This window comes from Chiloscyllium plagiosum, chromosome 15 (assembly GCF_004010195.1).
Source record: "Chiloscyllium plagiosum isolate BGI_BamShark_2017 chromosome 15, ASM401019v2, whole genome shotgun sequence".
NCBI lineage: Eukaryota > Metazoa > Chordata > Chondrichthyes > Orectolobiformes > Hemiscylliidae > Chiloscyllium > Chiloscyllium plagiosum.
In genome coordinates, this window is record NC_057724.1 from 44,722,166 (window position 1) to 44,740,473 (window position 18,308).

Sequence of the window (18,308 nt, forward strand, 5' to 3'; positions counted from 1 at the left end):
CAAAGCATCCAGGTAACTCTCCCTCTCCCGGATGTGCCGCAGTGTTTGAAGCTCAGATTCCAGATCAACTCTGAGCTGGAGTTCTTCCAGCAACCAACACTTGCTGCAGATGTGGTCACTGCCATTCAAGCCAGCTCCCACATCATACAGCTACAGCACACCACCTGTCCAGCCATCTCTGCTTAGTTAATTCTTTATTACTTTGTATAGGCTTGATTTAAAATACTTTCTGATACTTCTTTTTCTAAAAACCAATTAATAGATAAACCATAAAAAGTAAATTTTTAACTATTCGCCGATAAAGAAATAGAAAATCCTTACCTTAACAAACCAGAGTCCTATTTTTGGTTAGAGGAGGGGGGGAGGGGAGATGGTGTTGGGGGGAGACACAACACGTGTAGTGTCTCGGGTTCAGCCACTGCCCAGATATACTACCGGCAGTCCCCGGTCGTCACTCCTGCTCTTCCTACTTATTAACTAGATTAGAGAGGAGGGTGGGTGGGAGACGCTACAGTAGTACAGTCTCTGGTTTGGCCGCCTTGCTGATATATATGGTCACTGCTTTCCTTCCCGCTGCCCGTCCGGTCCACATCACTTCCTCCGCTGCTCCCGCTCCTTTTCCGCTGCTGCTCGCACTTAAAATGGCCATTGGCGTCGAAGGGTGAGTATTTATACTCACTGCTTACCTTCCCAGCTGCCCCTCTGATCCCTGTCACTTCCTCCGCTGCTCCCGCGCCTTCTGTGAAAGAGAAAAACACCAATGCCCGCTACCGCTAAGTAATTTTAATAAAAACTGCCTTACCTTATCTGCAGTCTTCCGTGTTCGTCCTACCTCCACTGCTGCTCGCACTTAAAATGCTCTGATTGAGTCGGAATTGGGCCATGGTGAGTCTTCATATCAAGGAAAAACAATCTGAGTTATATTGGTTGGTCAGTCAGGGTTGTCTTGCAAATTCAGTCTGGCATACAGGCTGTGATTTGTCGGCATTGGGGTGGGGTTGTTAGGGGTTGAACATAATCCACAGGATTCCTACAGTCGGGTCTTTCAAGACTGTAGGCAGATCAGGTCAGGGGATTGGCTTAGTCGTTTTTGCTGGCTGAGGGAATGCTCATAATTATGGGGACTGTTGAATGTAGTAGGGTGAAATCTGATAGGACATTGTCTAGATGGTTTCAAAGGGGGAGAGTAAGGTAATTCACATAAATCTCATATGGGGAAGGATAATAGCCAGCGAGCAAACGACAATTCAGTAGGGACTCCGCAAGGAAAAGATGACATAACGGTAACGTAAAGAGGCTCAAATAAAATTGGGGAAGGATAGAGGCTCATTTGGAAAAAGGGATCATAATACAGCAGAAAAGGTGAAAAATGGGGACGGGAGCATATCACCAGTCACAGGCTCAACCAGAAAGTCACTGCAGTGAACATAAATTCTGAAGTTCACCATTTGATCTGAAAGTCAGCTGCACAATAAGCTTTGATATTGATAAGCAATACCCAAACGTGAGCAGAGCCAGTTTTCAAAAAGGGGCAAAGTTTAGGAATGGATTATGAAACTGTCTAAAGATTGACCATGTTAAGCAGGAGTCCAGTGAATACACAGTGCTATCTAGCTGTCTTTAATTCCTACTTACTGAACATGTCAACGTAGCACAGTAGTCATGGCCCTACATATGGATGCAGAAGGTTCAAGGTTCACCTACTCCAGAGTTGTGTCATAACATGTCCAAACAGGTTGATGAAAATATTATTGCCTCACACATGGGCATCCCAGCTAGCTAACTTATTTTGATTTCTATTACATTTTGATACTTTTTATATTGTCAATTGTAGTTTTTACATTAGCTTTGCACTTTTATTTACATTCTCATTAAAACATATTTCAAATTCTTAAATGAGTGCAGCAATTGGTGTTGCTGTAGTCATCCTCAGCAGCACAAATTCTCATCCTTACAGACATTTATATTTCGTTCAGTAGACCCCAGGAAAGAACAGAGAACCTGTCTGGGTGAAACTTGATATAGCACCTCAGTTAGTAACATTTACTGCACACAGACTGGCATCAAATTGTCAGTGATCAGTTTTACTAGTGGCAGGACCCATGTGACTGGCACACTGACCCATGTTACTAGTGGCAAAACTGGTTTTATCAGCTGGTCGCAAATCTCATGATGCACTGGTCTTTTACTGATCCAGAAGTATTGATTTTTGTTCCCTCTGGAGCATGAGGAAAGGAGCTAGGAGAGAGCTTCTGTGGTTGGACTAGGGGAGGCTGAAGACGTGGGTGCGGCAGTTAGTCAAGCTCTCACTGACAGTTTCTTGGGTCATCTTTCATGAGGACAGGATGACCAATAGAAATGGAACAGAGTATTGTCAGGCCAGCAGTAATACCAAGCTCCGGTGAGGTTGGTGGCCTTCTCAAGAATACAGTAATATGAAATTAACATAAACGCATGTATCTAAGGGCTTGACCGGGCATGAGATTAACCTTTGAGGGAGCATAATGTGGAGCTTCATGAGCTAAGGCATCTATTAACTAAGACTATGTACTTTTATTCATTGGCCTCACAACTTCTGCTTACAGCGGAAGTAGCACATTTCCCAAAATTTCCTCCTGCACATGATCAGCCTCAGAAGACAACAGAAACAACAGTAAGCAGGAGTAACAGTAGGGGCCATTACCAGAAAAGGGAAAAACAATAGGACAAGAGTCACTTGTGGCAGATTATAGCAGGAAGCAGAAAGTAGCTGTCAATGTGTCTTTTTCAGGTTGGCAAGTTGCAATGAATGGTGTGCCACAGGGATTGGCATTGACCCTCATCTGTTTATAATTTATAAAAAGGGAGTCCTCACTTAACATGGTTTCAATTAACATAGTTTCACCAAGTATGGTTTTTACTTTACTATTCATCATCCCAATAACATGTGTGCCTGATTTGTGAATAAAATAGTTCTTAGCCGACTCTCAGCATTCCAGGGGAATAAATATCTGCCAAAGCTCAGCATTCATGGGCAAGTTCCTGTTTGCTCATATCCTTCTAGCTGTTGTTTGCTGGAGTGACATCTGTCTGTCATGGCTCTTAAACACTCTAACTGTGAAAACAAACATAAATGGCAAGAGAAGCAGGAAACCAATCCCACTGGGTGGCAACTTAGATGTGCTTTTTTAGGTTTGAGAGTGAAATGTGGACATCCAAGGAGCTTGGGACTCTCTGATTTGACTTTGTGAACAATTTGATGTCATGCTGATAAAATTAAAATGAGTAGCAAAAGTACAGCTCCATTAAGTGCAAGTTGACTACTTCATGCACGTGCTGGGGTATTGGAGGATCTGGGAAAACTTTTATCATCCTGGATTAAGCATCAAAATAAAAAAAATATTGTTTGTTTTGAATATGATATTGGTGAAAGCTAGAAGCCTATATGAAGACTTCAAAAAGAATCAAATGATTCTGATGTGAAACCTTTCCATGCCAGTCTTGGGTGGTTGAAGAGATCCATGCTGCATAATATTTTGATGATTGGTGCAGCAGCCAAGCTGATGCTAGAGCTGCAGAAGCATTTCCTTGGTTACTGCAAGAAGGGATTAAAGAAGGTCTAAACTGGTGTTTAACATGGATGTGACAGAATTGCATTGGAAAAGAATACCTTCTAGGACTTATATTGCTGCTGAGTAGAATTAAGGTGTCTAAAAATCACTGCACCTTGCTGTTGCTACAGGAGACTACAAATTCAAGCCAGTGATGGTGTACCACTCAGGAAACCAAAGATTTTGAAGAGTTATTTGAATGGCCGTCTTCCTGTCAAACAAAGCTTTGTCGTATTTGCCTGGATGACAACAATGACTACATTGATTGGTTCAAAGATATTCATTCTGAACAGATAGTTTATTGCTCTCAACAGAATTTGGACTTCAAAATATTTTCTCTACTGAAAATTAAAATCCTGCTCCTGCCTCCTAACACCATTTTCCTCACTTAGTCAATGGACTAAGGAATGATAATGACTAATCCTCAAGGCTGACTATTTGCAGAAGACATTTACCAAGCTAATCCAGGAAACTGATGGTAATGGTGTTCCCTCTACCAAGGAAGTTTGACATATGCAGATAATTATATTATTATTATTTGGGGTCTAATGTGGACAGAGACATGCATAGCTTTAACTTTGATTTGTATTTCTATTAAGAACAGGGTTAAATACTTATGGTTTTATTTTTATCTTCTGTGAGCGATACAAGGTTCTCTGTAAATTTGTTCACATGCATTTAAATGAATCTTTTAAAAATTATTGTGCTAATAGTTCAATGCCATAGAAACAAGTTAAGAAGAGATTGAAAAACCTGGCTACTGCCAAGCAGCGAGGTATCATAACTCAGGGAAATAGAAACTGAAATACGTTCTTTTAGAAAAACAGAACCTGCAAGAAGGTCAAGGAATGTATAGGTTTATTTTGTTTCAGAGAGAGAAGCAGATTATTGAGAGAGAAAAGGCCTGTAGTATCAGCCATGCAGCTTAGCAGTCACTTAAAACTGTCAGTGCAGAAGAAAAAATCCTGAGTAGCTTAATGTTAGAAAGAAAAAAACTCCAGAAAGAGAAGTTTGTTGAAAAGGAGTTTAAATCACCCATGCTTAGAAATAATTGAGTTGTGCCACCAGTTAGTTTAAAGGGCTCAGGAAGAGGCATTAACCAAAGAGTTTACATTGAATGAATTCAAAAGTTTTCCAAAAAGAAACCAATTGCAGTCATGCTAATTGGTTTGGGAATTTTAAAGCGAAACATTTCCTAAATTTGAGTTGTGGTGATGGTAAAAGAGTTGAATCTTTATTTTTGATATTTGTAATAAGACAGCTTCAAATACTTTTTATATAGTATAATATAATTCATGTTATTTTCCTCTTCTGTAATAAACTTTTTAAGTTATTGTATTAAATGTATATTGGCAACCTCCTGTGAATATGTTCAGTTACTGACTGCATGGTAAACAACTTACAAAAACCAAAATTTTGGTGTAGCATGCCAAGTTACACATTGTGATTTGACTCACCCAATACAACTATATGCTGGGATCAAAACATATTCAAACCTTAGATACAGGCTTTTGGTCTCAGGAAGTGAAGAGTTTTACGGAGTGGACAGGACTGTGAATTTAGGCCAATGATTGGCCGTTCTGAATAGTAGAGTAGGTCTGAAGGGTTACTCCTGTTCCATATGTTCATGTTTTAATACCTTTATGAATTTTCACCCATAATTGCTTACAGCAATATTGGAAATTAATATATGACTTGTGGATATATAGGAAAGTGCCAGATAACTGATATGATACTAATTTTTGTATGCCAACATTAGAATGAGTTGTTTGGTAGTACATATTTCAGTATTACTGAAAGGAAGTCAAATTTTTGTTGAAGCTTTTTATCTTATAGTCATCATGACAATTTGCAAGGGTAACAATTCAAGGGGAAAATCAACATTTATACTGCATGAAAAGAGAGTATTGAATGATTGATCAATGGACTGTGAATTGTAGAGGCATTGCTATGGAGAATGCAGCCATTAATGATGATTAACCATTAAATACCATGCTTTGTTTAAATTTTAAACCAGGCAGGTTGACTCCAATTCATCAGGACCTTTCTCCGAAGAATGAAGCAGTCAATGGCTATCCCTTATTTTGTTGAGTTGAAACAGACACGATGTGGGCACATTTTCTTTCTGTCTACAAAGAACAGGCCCTGTGTATTTGCATCCAGTCCATGCAAATGTACCATTCTGTGAGCCAAACTGACAATTCTGAATTCTTTGCACATTAAAGATTATCCAGAAAATGTTGTCCAATTGCAGAATTACATCTAATATTGGACACTGTATTGTAAGTTCTGCAAGCATGGATGCAGTCAGTACCATGGTTGTTGCAAACAGCCAGAGGCTTACGCTGTTTGATATGATCTGTCAGTCGTTGTGATGCGCTACCTGGAATACACACTTGGAATCACACTGACATTGGAACTTGTACGTCATATTATCATTTATGGGATGTATCAGTATCTTATTGGTGGTGAGCAGTATTCATGTTACTTCTGCATAGTTACAACATAAAACAGCTAGCGTCACCTGTTCCTCAAATTTCAAGATACCTTACCCTTCCAGGTGAATTGGTGTTTCTTCAGCCATACTATGAATCTTTAAAACAATAGTTTGTAGAAGTTGCATATTAAACAGTTTTTTTTTCAGATTATACTTTTTAAATAAATATTTTTATTGTGAAGAAGATTTTGAATTTTTTACAAAAATATAAAATTACTACAAAATAATAGAACAATCTTGCAATATAACAACAATAACCAGAAGCAAACTACTACTCTACTCCACAAACGACTTAGCAGAAAAAAATTCTTCATGAACTACAATTCAATAAATAACTAAATCAAAACAAAAAAAAATAAATTAAACTGAGCTGAACCAAGGCAAATTAAATTAAATTATGTTAAGTTACAATACTCAGCACAATCGCACCAAAGCTCCCCATCACCGGGAGCATCAGTTAGCATATCGTATTTGTTCAGAATTCTTCCACCCAGGGACCCCCGGGCCGCCAGACACAGACCTCGTGGGTATACAAAGGACTTGACCAATATAGCTGATAAGTTCGCGTCTACATGGTTCAAAAAGGGCCGCCACGTCCTATAAAAAAGTTCCATTTATCTGGTGCACCATACTCATAAGGAAGTCGGCGAGATGTGCTCCATAACTAACTTACCCCACTACGAGAGTCCCTGGTGATCTTCCAACACCCAACTCATCATGATGTTCTTCCTTACACAAAATGAAAGAATACTAAACAATTTCTTCCCATGCGCATCCAAAGAGGGGAGATTCGGCAAACCCAAGAGGAGGGAAACTGGATCTACCTTGACCTCAGTTCCCAAGACCCCTTTCCAAAACACTCACTACAGCGCTCCAATACTTACGAAGCTTGCGGCATGACCACAAACAATGAGTAAGAGTACCAACATCTATTTTACATTTGGGGCACACTGGGGACGCTCCTGTCTTGAATTTTGCAAGCCGCTCCAGTGCCAAATAAATCCCGTGGAGTACCTTCAACTGCACAGCCTGTGTCCTATTGCAAATTGAAATCCTCCTTACGTTATCCCAAAAATCCCTCTCCTCCTTTGGCGAGATCTCCACCCCCAAATCCTGAGCCTAAATTCCACATAGCCGCTCGATGTCCTTCGAGATACTACCTCCTAATAAATGATAGAGGGTGCTAACCGAGAGAGTGCCTGTGGAACAAAGCACTCTCTTCTCCATATCCGACTCATAGGGACTGACCATTAAAGTAGTCTTTTATTGTATAAAGTCCCTGATCTGAAAGTAATGAAAGAGGTCCCTCTGAGATAGGTCATATTTCTGGCTCAGCTGCTCAAAAGACATCATATGACCTCCCCATTAAGTAAGTCTCCCAAACAGGAAACTCCTCTGGACTCCCAAAACCTAAAGCTGGAATCCATAGATCCCGGCCGGAATCCTACCAATCCTTCTATGGGAGTAAAAGGGGAAGTTTTTTGTAAATTGCCCTCAATTTGTTGTATCATTCTCCATGCTTTAAGCCTGTTAAGGACAATCAGATTTCTGCAATGGTCCTTAACAGTCCTCATCTTGTCCATGAACAATGGATTAATGAGGGGACATTTTGCCTGGGAGGCCTCGATGTCCAACCAAATTGACCATGAGTCCTAGCAAGCCCAATCAGCCACATAGGATAGTAGGGAACTTAGTTGATGTTTCTTAAAGTCTGGAAAATCCACAGCCCCCATCCCCTGCGGGAGCTGCGATTTGGCAAGCTTAATAAGAGGCCGCCTTTGACACCAGATAAAAGAGCTAAGCCAACTGTAAAGCCTCCATAGCACCTGCCCTGGCAGCATCAAAAGGAGCATTCACATGGGATATAATAAACGAGGAAGAACATTCATTTTAACGAGAGCTATTCTACCCATCCAGGATATCAGAAGATCCTCCCAGCATAGAAGGTCCTGCCTTATCTTCTTTAGCAACTGCACGAACCTAGCTTTATATAATTGATCAAAGGCCAGGGTGATGAAAATGCCTAAAAACAAGAAACTTCCCTGTGACCATCTGAAAGGGAATCGGATTCCATCCCCAAGATTGGGTAGACTAATAAGACCCCTGACCCTAAAATTGATTTTATACCCCGAAAAAGAGCCAAATAAATTAATCACCTGTATTAAACAGGGCACAGATATCGTCGGGTTAGTCAGAAAGAGAAGAATGTCATCCTGATCCTACCTCCGGGGCACTTATATTGAGGTCCTTCCAGATGGCCGCTGCCAATGGCTCAATCACTAATGTTATTATGACAGTGAAAGGGAGCATCCTTGTTGGCTGCCTCTGCCAATACAAAATTGTCAGACCTTATACCATTAGTGAGAACTGTTGCTTCAGGGTCACTATATAACACTGCCACTCACCTGGCAAAGACCCCTCCAACGCCAAACCATTCTAGGACATAAAAGAGGTACGGCCACTCCACCCGATCAAATGCTTTCTCTGCATCCAGGGAGACTACCAAGCCTGGAATTGACCCTTGTCTGCACACCTGAACCATATTTAGCATTCTCCTAATATTGTTAAAGGACCTGCAACCCCTAATAAAATCTGTCTGGTCCTCTTTCACAATGAAGGGCAAGACCTTCCCTCGCCTCAATGCCAGCATTTTCGACAAAATTTTAAAGTCCAGGTTTAATAACAATATGGGCCTTTACAAAGTGCAATCCTCTGGGGCTTTCCTTCTCTTGAGAATAAGAGAAATATTTGCTTCTCTTACAGAGGATGGGAGGCAGTCCTGACTGTACGAATAATTGTACATATCCAACATTGGCCCGGCCAGCATGTCTATGAACTCCTATAATACTCACTCTGAAATTCATCTGGGCCAGGCACTTTACCACGCTGGAGCTGCCTCACTGCCTCCTGTTTCACTTGGATTATCAGAGGAGCATTCAAAAGAGATGCCTGCTCTGAAGTCACACCTGGGAACAAGGTCTTAAAAAAGGACTCCATCTTTGCCAATCTGTCCTCACAGCCCTCCGACCGGTACAACCCAGAGTAGGACTTCCTGACTGCTGCATTAATCTTTTTGGAATCATAGGTGATAGTACCAGCACACTCTCTAATGGATGTGATAGATTGGGGGGGCACTTTTTTCTGGCCAAGTACGCCAAATACCTACCTGGTTTATCACCATATTCGAATAATCTCTCTTTTGCAAAGGAAATCTCCCTCTTTGCTGCCTGGGTGAGCGCAGCATTCAAAGCAGCATGGAGGGCTGTAATCCGCCACAACTTAGTTACAGACGGACTGTCAAAATTTGCTGTCTCGGCTGCCTTCAGCCAAGCCTCGAGCATATGCTGCTGCTCTCCCTTCTGCCGCTTCCGAGTCGCTAAGTAAGAAAGAATCAAACCTCTTGCATAGGCCTTGGCAGTCTCCCAGAGCACTGACGGATTACTGGCGCATTATACATTTTTAAAAAAAGATAAATTCCTAGACTTGGAGACATTGAGATACAATAGGTTTTTGGCAAATGTAAATACGATCAATTGGCCTTAATGGTTTCCTTGAATGTTTAAAAGCATTAACTGTGTGAAACCTTAAGACGTGTAACACCACAAGAGCCAGCTACCTATAGACTTACCACATACCTTTTTTGGAATATTATTCAGGAATTGTCAACATTGCTTGTGTAAGGTGACCATCTTTACTCCTTGTTGAATATATAGAAACCCGAAACTGAATTTATAAGCACAATTACATCACAAACAGCCTGAAGTTTGACAAACACAGCCATCCGAGACCTGGAGTTGACTGGCTGGCTAACCCACATTCCAGACAAGCTTGGAAAGAGAAATGTGGGAATGATTTAATCTGGCTTGTCCCATTTTCAAGCCTACCTGAAAAACTAACCTCTGGTTTATCAAACTTAGGAGTTATCACAGTGACTGAGACATCACTATTTTCAAAATCTTTAATTCTGTCAACATAATACCTTGACTAAGAATCATCAGACACTCACTGAAATAGAGACTAAATTAAATTTCATTTTTATTATTACTGTTTATTCTTATGTGTTTACTTTTCGTGAGTGAGAGCGCATGGGTGAGTCTCATAAGTTGGATGTCATTTTCTGGTTAACCTCCAGGAAAGTATGTGGGAAATAAACTAACCTTCTTCATTTTGAATACAAATGCTTGCTGCTGGCTTATTAAAATTGGCACGTTCACTGTGAGGGTAAGAAAATACACACATTCACATTTAAATATATTCGACCATGGGCAACTGAAAGGAAGCACCTTAAAATTCCGTGTGACTTTGGAAACACTGAGTGAGAGAGACAAGAGCTTGTGTAGCAGTGACAAGAGCAACTGGACACACTTGTAGACACAAAGCAGTAACCTTGACTGTGAGCTGAAAAGCAATTCATATTTCCTGAAAGTTTAATTAACAACAGGATTTTGAAATTCCAGTGGTTTGAGGTTTGGATCCTATAGCTTGTTTTGGGGGGTGGGGCAGTGGAATGTATCATTCTATAAAGCAAGACAGATTAATGGAAAAATCTTATGTATTAAAGTGTTACATTGTTTCTTTGCTATTATGCTTTATAATAGCTGAATTTGGACATGCAAGCATAAAAATCTGAGCCATTTTCTGAACTAATGGTTACAGTGGAAATTTTAAGAAGAAAGGATTTATAATTATTTTTAAAAAAATCTTTAACTGGTAAGGCCATGATTTGTTGCCCAGCCCTAATTGCTGTTGAACTGAGTAACTGCTAGACCATTTCAGACAGCAATTAAGAATCATCCACACTGCTGTGCATCTGAAGTCACACGGCGGCACAGCGTTAGCACTGCTGCCTCACAGCGCCGGAGACCCGGGTTCAATTCCCGCCACAGGCGACTGACTGTGTGGAGTTTGCACATTCTCCCCGTGTCTGTGTGGGTTTCCTCCGGGTGCTCCGGTTTCCTCCCACAGTCCAAAGATGTGCAGGTCAGGTGAATTGGCCATGCTAAAGGGGTAAATGTAGGGGTATGGCTGGGTTGCGCTTCAGCGGGTCGGTGTGGACTTGTTGGGCCGAAGGGCCTGTTTCCACACTGTAATGTAATCTAAAGATGGCACATTTCTTTCTGAGAGGACAGTAGTGAACCAGCTTTCACAACACTTAAAGATAGTTTCATGGTCATCAATACTGAGACTAGTTTCCAATTTCAGAATTGCACTGAACCAGTGCTCCAACTGTAGCTTCGGCTTCTAGATTATAAATCCTCTGACATTATCATTACAGCACTGTCTCCCCTAATTGTTGATGGAAATGGTGATTCATGATACAGACTTTATCAAATATCATTTATATTGACTCAGCAGAAGCATTGCAAAAGGATTAATTGATGCAATCAATTAGCACACATTCTTTCCACTTCAGACAATTCAGACTCAAGTATTTAAATATATCCTAGACTGATTTAGTAATTGCTTTATAAAAAAAATTATACGTTGACAGTATTCTGACAAATGAAAGCCAAAGAATAGCTGAGTGAGTGTATGGAACTATTATCCTGGTGCAGTAGTGTAAAGACTGGGGCTAAAAGTTGAATTTTTATAATGGAATAGGAAGGAGCTATGTCAGCGTGACTCACCTGGTCACATTTTTTCATTGGGTGGAATCTTACAGGGGCCTGAGTAACATGGGCCATTTCGGGTGAGGAGTTCAGAGACACCCATCTTGATGCTGAAAGAAACCTGCTGCATCTTTTCCGCATTTGTAGATCGGTGAGTTTGCCTCATTAATATTCAGTTTTGGTCTTACCAAGAGCCAAGCAAACTGGACATTGAGATCTCTCAATACAGCAACAGAACAGGTACCTGATAACTTCAATTTGTTGATGTCTGTGACTAGCCTCTAAGTTGCTCAGCTCATCTCAGGACATGATCCACTGGCATCAGCCACACATACCACCCCCTTTTGTCCACGGACATAGGCATCCGACCTTTGCCACTCCCTCATGACTATCATTGCATTGATTCACTTCACTGGCAGGCTGCTTAGGAAGCACAGACATGGATGGTAGGATGCACTAGCATCAAAAGACTGCTGCAAAGACATTTCACATGTAAGGATCCAGCTCACGGATTGGACCAGGCTACATCTCAGAGCTGCTGTTTGCTTTCTTAGCACTCGCTTCCATAGCACCTACCTGCAATCTAGCAACATCCCTGCCATGTTTTACGGTATCAACTAGCACAGTCACACCACCAGGCAGTTTGCACTGCTGGGAGGAGTTTTCAATCAAGGGGGCATACACCATGCTGTATGGGAGTCTGCTATGTCAATCTCAAACCCACACTATGTACCAGCAGCTTACACAGTAAACATACTGCATATGCAGCAAATAGGCAGCCAAGTCTCAGAGCTCACCCACCATTCAGAGGGTGCTGACACAAGTAAGTCAACAGCAGTCTCCCATTTCCATTTCTCTCCAGTCCAGGAAATTGGCCATGGTCAGGCTCTTGGTCAGTGTGTTATCTGTCAGTGGTCTATCTCTCTGCAGTCCAGAGAGTTGGTGACAGACAGCCCTGTGGTGTAAGGTTACTGTGATCAGGAAGATGGACAGCCATCAGTCAGGGCATTCTCATCGATGGCTGTCACTCAAAGGATGTGGGTTATGGTCAGTCCTTCAGGAACTAAAGAGAAATAGGGTGACAAGGAGGGGATATGGATGTCTTCTACCTCAGAAAGGAGACTTGATAATCAATTCTTCGATTGCAGTCTGCAGGCTTAGGCAAAGGGCCTAACATTATGAAGTATTTATAAAGGGGAATACAGTAATGCATAGGAAGGGGGTCGTGGGGTGGTGATTCATCCGTGGTCAGGGGCATCCTGGCTTCAAGGAAGGTATGACCACACCTGGCAGTATTACCTTGTATACCATGGATGTGGGGAGAAGGTGGGCATGTGTAGGCTCATGTAGATGGTTGGGTGTGTCCTAGGGAGGTGCGAAGTCTGTGGGGGTCATAGGAGAGGCTCCAAAAAAAGGACCTAGGTGTTCATCACTGAACTAACATGTATGGGGGGAGGTCAAAGCCACTATCCATACCTTCTATCATGCCGAAATAACTCGTATGAAATGGGAAAAAAAATGTCTATGACCACACCCCACATGGCTAGGTTAAGTGGCGTGATCCGTAAAAGAGGAGGCTGCAGGCCCCACCCCAATGTGACAGCCTTTAAAGAGAAACAATATTGCACACAAACCCATCCACTATGCAGGACACAGAGCTGCAGGACTTTTAATCTCGGACAATCCTAATGCATTGGATCCCTGCTTGCCGTGCACCTCCCTGGTCCTGACATTGCTGGCCACCTCATTCACACTGACACTTTTTGGCACAGAGGCAAGGAAAAGAACAAAGATGCTGTAGGATGAGGGGCAATGATGTCAGCAGGCTCTCAACACAGATATCTATTCAAAGTAAATCCTGTATGGACATGAAATTAGGTATCATGCCATTACAGTTACATTCAGGACTACATGGGGAGTCAAATGAACAGATATGGAGCCAAGATAAGCAAATTTCTGCAAACGATACTTTATATACAGTGAAATGTCACCTGTGCAACCAAATTGTTCTCAACAGGCTTTCTTCTTTCTATCACTCCCATCAAGTCTCATCTAGTCCTTGGTACTGCAGCTTCAGTGGAGAGAGCTAGATCTGCAGTTGGCCTCCAGAGGTTTGGTCAGGCGACTGCAAGTACATTTTTATCTGGATGGCCCAGACAGGCTGCATATTTTGGAATAGAGATGAGGCAGTGAAGATAAATGATTACTGTATGTCTGTTTTCACTGAGAAAGATACTAGAACTAGAAATCCAAGTGGCTATGAAGAATGACAAAAGGAAATTAGCATTAGTAAGAAAATTTTAGTGGAGCAATTATTGGGGCTGAAAATTGATTTTAAAAATCATTGGATCTATTATTACACATGCCAGAGGGTTGAAGGGTATGGCTATAAAGGTGGGGATTAATTGGTGATTACATTCCAAAATTCCATAGATTCTATAAACTCTGTGGGTTACAAGGTATCAAATGTCACCCCAGTATTTAAGCAAGAAGCAAGGGGGAGAACTACAGACCTGCTACCTTATACCAGTAGCAGGGGAAATGCTATAATGTATTATGAAGGATGAGCTAATCTAATCGTTATCTGATTGATAACGATCTGATTGGGGATAGACAGCATGGATTTGTGAATGAGGAATTATGTTGGATGAGCTTATTGGAGTATTTTGAAGATGTTATTAAAAAAAGGAGAGCCAATGGATGTAGTATACATAGATTTTCAGAAGACTTTTGGAGATTTTCCTCCACAGGAGGTTGTTAGAAAAATTAAAGCACGTGGAACTGACCATTATGTATTGGCTTGGATTCATGGTGGCTAACACACAGAAAACAGACCATAGGAATAAACAGGCCATTCTCACATTGGCAGGTTGTGACTAGTGGCGAACCACAAAGAATTAGTACTTTGGCCCCAGCTGTTTACAATATATATCAATGATATGGAAATGGAGACCAAATGTGATATTTCCAAACTTGCGGGTGATGCAAGTCTCAGTGGAAATGTGTGTTGTGAGGAATGTATAAAGCAGCATAAGGAGGATTTAGACAGGCTTAATGAATGGACAAGAACATAGCAGATGGAATATAATATGGAAAAATGTGAGATCATCTACTTTGGTTGGAAAACAGATGCACAGAGTATTTCTTAAATGGTAAGAGATGGGAAAGTGAAATGTAGAAAAGGATCCAGGTGTCCTTGTTAGTAAGTCACTGAATTCTAACATGCAGGTGCAGCAGGCTATCAGGAATGTTACCCTATATTGCAAGAGGCTTTCAGTACAGATATCGTGAAGTCTTGCTCCAATTGTATAGGAGCTTGGTTAGACCACATCAGAAGTATTGTGTGCAATTTTAGTCTCTTTATCTCAAGAGAGATATTATTGCCCTCAAGGGAATGCAACAAAGGTTGATCAGACTTGTGACTGGATGATGAGACTTTGAAGCAAGACTGGGTAAACTAGGCCTATATTCTCTTGAGTTTTAAAAGTTAGAGGTACAATTTAAAAATAAGAGGCATGCCACTTAGGTCTGAGGAGAATTCTTTTACTTAGAAGGCTATGAGCATTTGAAATTCTCTACCACATAAGCTCAGTCTTTGAATATGCTTAAGGTAGAGATTTGCTCAATTTCTGATTACCAATGGCATACAGGGTTATGATGATGAGGTGGATAAAAGACATTGAAGTGTTTGATCAAATAACAAGCTAAGAATTAATTTCCATATGTATCTGCCTGCCATTGTAAAATCTTTTCAAGTTCATCTGCTCATCTGTTGAGCTCACTCCTTGCTATTCTGTTTTGTTGCCTACCTGGCCACTTTCTGAGTGCCTCCCAGGTTTTTCCAAGAGACAAAGAGCGCACAAGAGATTTTTAAAAAGGCAATGAAAGTCTATGGCAAATAAAGGGGAGCAAAGTAAGTTGAGAAATGGAAAAATGAATATAAAAAGTTGAGAAGAGCAAAACATAATGAGAACTGATGTAGTAAACCAAAGGAAAGTAGAGAAATCGAAGTTCAAAAGTGATTAAAGGAGACTAGGCTTAAAGAGATTAGGAGAAACTGATTTGAAGGATAAATGACAGGAAAAGATGTAGAAAGATCAAAGATAAAAACAAATTACAATCTTAGTGAAACAGCAGCATCATAATCTGATGGACCTGACAGGATTTGGGATGGAATCGAATTTTACCAGGGCCTTAACCTTTTCTGCTGGCATTCAAATTTCTGTGTGTGAAATATTTTCGGTTTTCATTTTGGCAACTGAATATTAGGAGGATCCCTGAAGGTAGCAGACATATGTTAGCACTTTCATTCCAATTCCAGGGCTTCCTCTTATATTGTATGTTATGTCAAAAGGAGAGATTTTGGAAACTCTGAACTAACAGTAGCCATTTCCTTGCTATACTGACTTGGGTGTATATCAAATATAATAATTATTATATAAAAATACAGAAACCTTTGTTCTACAGTTTGAGCATTCAACATTTTACTTAGGTTGTGGGTCAATCTTGGCACTCCAATTTTTTTAAAATCATGTTTTGACACCAGTAGGAAAGTAGCTCGCAGGGTTTTGCTGGAGTGAAAGAATAGAAAACCTTAATTTTCTATTTTGATTTTAAAAATCTTACAATAGATACCGAAAACATTCGTAGGTTTGCTTATTTTCTGCAGTCTCTACTGTAAATACTGATTAAGAATCTGTTTGCATCTATCTGGCTTAAAGACTAAACAAAGGAGAGATCGGTATTGAGAATTGGATCAGTGTTAACCGATTAACAAAAGAATAATGAAAATATTTCCCAATTTATGGAAAACCAGAGAAACTCATGTCGGAAATCTGATAAATTATAAAAATAACCAAATCCAGTGTTTCAGTTGTAACTACATAGAGTTACTTAAGTGTTGTTGGAAGACAGTAGGTGCTGATAGATTAGACATAGGGAAAAAAATGGAAGTCAATCACAATATTAAAAGGAACCAAAGAAAAGAAAGGAGACATACCATAATGTAACCCAGATGAATAAAAGACCCATATTTTTCCTGACTGTTCCATAACTTGAGATCCCTGTGTGAATAGAAAATTAGACAGTTTTCTGAGGGGCTTTTATCAAATGGAATGTGAATTACTAAATAGTTCCAATATATATACAACATGCCAAATAAAACTAAAATAGGAACATTTAATGACAGGAAATGAAAGGATGGGGTTACAATCCCCATAGAAATCAATACCTTTTAAAAATGGTATGAATTCCCTCAGCTTAGGTTTCTGAAGGACATTGTGAGAAACAAAGCTCACTCACTTCAATAATTTCAGTCCGAGACAAGATCTAAAGCAATCAGTATGTTTATTATACACTTGCAAGCGTGGTGCCTGAAGTAAGGCACACAGAGTTTAGCAAGTACATATCTTATATAGGATTCACTACTCCCAACCCGGTGCCCATTACTATTGTTTATCTCTTGCCTTATCCGGCCTTGTGCATAACAAAGTACAAGTTTTACTCGGCCATTTCACCACATTCTGCTGTGGCCCATTGTTAGGTATATCCTCCTTCACTATTATCTACTTCCCCCACCTGTGACATTTCCTCCCTTTCCCCAACCATATTGATCCTTATGACCTTTTAATTGGGGTTTGTTCTTGTGTTTTTGCAAAAGTGGGAAACTGATGCCTATAACTACTGCTTGTACAAGCATATCTAGCTTAACCTACATCCTCACAGCACCTTATCTATTTGTCTGTAACATCTAGCATTATTTGCAGGCACGTTTCATTCTTGTATGCACATTTTAGCTAATACAAAAACAATTATATATTTCCTCCACATAGTTTTCATTCTTGTTGACTCAGCTCTTGGTTGAAACAATTATACACTGGTGTGAGTGCATTTACATTGCATAAGTAACTATGATTGCAGAAGTAACACTACTTTATCTATATCCCACAATTTCCCCCTTTTTCTTTAATTACCATTTGTTATCTTCTGCATTTTTCTTTTGAACATCGCCCCCAAAACTCGCAAGCATCATTCCGGAGATTTCATCCATCTTGGTCTCACTCATCCCCTCATTATTTAATCGATAAAGTTCCTCTGCCTGATTCCCTTTTAGGGGCATCTGTTTCATTAAGGCTGTCTCAATCGATTTTTGGGCGAGTCCTCGTATACAGGGTATGATACAACAGTCAATGGCTACCAATACCCCGACTACTACTATCAGGGAAGTAAGGATGGAAACCACCACCCCCTTCCATTTTCCAAATCATGATTGAAGCCATCCCGTGAGAGATGTGTCTGCTCCTGAATTCTCAGCCAGTTCCTCTGCTAAGGTAGTCAATCCCCTTAAGGCCCGAGTAATTGAACCATCAGGCGCAGTGTTATTATGAATAAAGGTAGAACAGCTTCCTCCTAACATCACACACACACACCCTTTTTCCGCTAAAACCATATCAAGAGCCATTCTGTTTTCCCATGCCATCCTACTTGTCGCATCAAGCTGTTCTGATATTCCTTTAACCGCACCTCTTGTATAATTTATAAATCGCTGTTGATTATAGAAAATGTAATTTATCCAATCTACATTTTTATTAATTGGTACTCACCAAAAGAGAG

At 40.5% G+C, this 18,308-nt stretch overlaps 1 protein-coding gene across 1 annotated transcript in view; it reads right to left on the bottom strand.

Moving 5' to 3' along the window:
• The window catches only part of LOC122557273 (serine protease 23-like), a 105,825-nt gene extending 89,066 nt beyond the window's left edge, over nt 1-16,759 (bottom strand). Inside the window, exons 1-2 of the mRNA XM_043704795.1 lie at nt 16,696-16,759; nt 803-891 (exon numbers count right to left, since the gene is read on the bottom strand). The gene's annotated coding sequence lies outside the window, so the exon portion shown is untranslated. The remainder of the gene's footprint in view (nt 1-802; nt 892-16,695) is intronic.
• Nucleotides 16,760-18,308: the final 1,549 nt, after the last annotated feature.